A 2888-nucleotide genomic window follows, 5' to 3' on the forward strand; every position below is an offset into this window, starting at 1 on the left:
AGGAAGTAGAGCCACTGTAAGAAAACATTTTGGGTTGTTTGTGTTTTTTTTTTTTAATCTCCCTTCTCTACAAAACTGGAATTACCTCCGCTGTTTTTATATGAGATTCTTCACAGGAGGAGACTGCAGGTGCTGCAGAGCACAAGCCTTTTGTCATAAAGCGATGCTAGCATCCAGTTCAACGGTGGGATAAACTTTCAGATGGGCTGGTCATTTTACAACCAAGATTATAGGGTCGTATTCCTCTTACAGTATCTCTGTGAAAGCTGTGGGCTATATCCCCATTCAGCATTGCAATGTAAACATTCCCATAGCTGGGAAGGAATACTCACAGAAAATTGTTGCCTAAAAGTTCATTCTTTAGCAGATGCTCAGTCTTTCTTGAAACAAAAAACCAGAAACCTCACCAGGTAAGTGGGAGATGTGAAGCTGTCATGGCTATGATTAGTCAAAACTATTTGTGAGGGAAAACAGCTTTTTTGTTGTTGTTTCTGTAGGTGGGGGAGGAGGCATTATGTATCCAAAACTAATAAGTGTTACCCCTTGCAGAAAGTCATGCCGATGCTGTTTTTGCACGGATAAAACACGCATGTGCCTAACAGTGCGGCTGCTTGCTAGGTTGGAAAGGTTTCTTAGAAGCCAGCTGGATTTTCTCCCAGCTCTACTTCAGAATGAGCTAACCTTATCTGACCATGTTCTAAATCAATATTTATATCTTCAATTAAACAACATCTTTCAGAAGACAAAACAATAATATCCTGAACTTTGTAGAAAGGACTCCAGGAGCTATGCTGCCATTAAAAGAAAAAAAAAAAAGAAAAGGGGCTAAGTACTGGCAGTGGTTACACATAGTTACTGATTTGTGAGGCTGGGTCATACCTGCTTAATATCAGATGGGGTCAAAAATTCAGCCTCTAGGATGCTGATTTCCAGTGTTTTCTCAATAAACCGCTTCTGCCGATAACAGTGCTTTGGCCATCAAAAAGGGTTGTAAATAAAACATAAGGGGCACTGTCAGAACTGTGGCCTTGCGTTATGACTTCTAGAAACAGAGACAAGACCCTATAAAAGCTATAAACTCCATGCAGATAGAAAACTATCATGAAAGCAACTGGTTTTTAAAAAGCCTGGTTGACGATGGCTCATGTGAGCCCAGAATTGCTGTCACTGTGGCTGCGGCTCTGCAGGTCCAAGTTCATCAGCTTTGTAGACGAGGCACTGGATGTGCATCCGAGTGAGCCGAGTTTGAAAAACGGGAAGGTAGAATTAAAAGCCACCTTTTTCTATGCCTAGGTGACTTTGGTTTACGATGTCTGTTTTATCACTGTAGTAGCAATTTCTTACTGGTTTGACTCTCTTTATGTTCTACCTGTACTTGTACATGCTTCAAAAATTGTGTAGCATGTACTACACCCAGCTTCTTGGTGAGCCGCATGACTTAGGGATGTCAAGGATTAACCCTGGTTCTTAGAGCACGGGGTTGCTTTGCTGGGAAAAATCACAGGAAAGTATTCAAGGCTTCAGAAGTTTTCCCAGCCTGCGCTGGGCTGAACCAGAAACTTCCCAATTTTTTTTCAAACTGGGGCAGTCCTAAGGTTGCTTAGATGCTGATCACTCATTTGGATGTGGTAGAAGAGGGACTGCAGATGACTACAAAGTTGCTTATTCTTTTAGAAATTAAATTGTCTAGCTGCTGCCAAGGGAAAAAGAAAATATAACAGTGCAGTTTCTAAGCCTGTACATACTGTTTTCTCCATTAATTCCTGGAAGGTAGCTTGATTTCTTCAGGATAATTCACCAGGTAATTCTGAACAACCCTACTGGCGTTCGACAAACCCTCCATCCTGTGCTGAACAAAGAGGTGGAGTCCTGCTACAGCGCAAATGACTCACCCATGGGTCAATAACTGGCTCTGTGGGGCTGGAATTTGTGTGTCTTCTGCTCCCAGGGAAAAACTGAAATTCCCTTGGGGGCCTAATGCCAAAAGCCGAAAATTCACTTAGAGGCTAATGCCTAAAGCCTAGAAGTCCCATGATTGCTCATTTTGTCATGGTTCCACAGAAGCTTCAAAAGTGTGAAGGAGCCCTTGGAGGCTGAGAAACTTGACAAAGTTACCCGAACCAGACTGTTGCCAGCGGAGGTATGAAGTCCATTGGCTTTTGGGGAGCAAAGATCCCCATGCTTGATGTGATTTTTCTTCTGACCTACTCCGTCTGCTCAGGCTTGAGCTGTGAGAATCTGAGAGGGGTTTAAATGTCCGTGTGTATGAAGAGGACAGAGGTTTTGATTCCAAAGTCAGAAGACGCTCAGCAGGCTTCCTGAGTTTGCTAGTTTGCTCTGAAAACGAATGTCATTCACGTGACGGCAAACAATGAAGATGATTGAAAAAAATAATTTTGCTCCAAGATGACTGTAATTCCTTTAAGAGCTCTAAGTTTTTTAATTGACTGCAATATTTGAACTTTACTCTCACCTTCAGGGGCTTCTGCAGTGTTTTGACTACTGTTCAGTCGTTCTCTAGAGAGGAGGAATCTTAATCTGCAGAACGCTGCCTTCCAGGTATGCTTGAAGTGGTGCTTCAGATCAAAAACTGCTTGATGAAATCATCAGTGTCGTGATGATGATATCTCGTTGTATCATGACATTGATAACAACGTATCGTGCATTCATCTCTTCGCACATTTCACACAGCACTTAGACTCAAGGACTTGTAGTTGCCGGGCTTGTGAGATGTTCTATTGCTAAGCTTAGTAATCTTTTCAGTTCACTTTCAAGTACTGCCTGGAAAGACAACGCATTGGAGGAACTTTGATACGCAAGGACGACATTTGTTCAGAGCGTTTCCTAACCAGCATCGTACTATTCCTAGAGGGCACAGGGTGTCCCAT

This window comes from Opisthocomus hoazin, chromosome 2 (assembly GCF_030867145.1).
Source record: "Opisthocomus hoazin isolate bOpiHoa1 chromosome 2, bOpiHoa1.hap1, whole genome shotgun sequence".
NCBI classification, from domain to species: Eukaryota; Metazoa; Chordata; class Aves; order Opisthocomiformes; family Opisthocomidae; genus Opisthocomus; species Opisthocomus hoazin.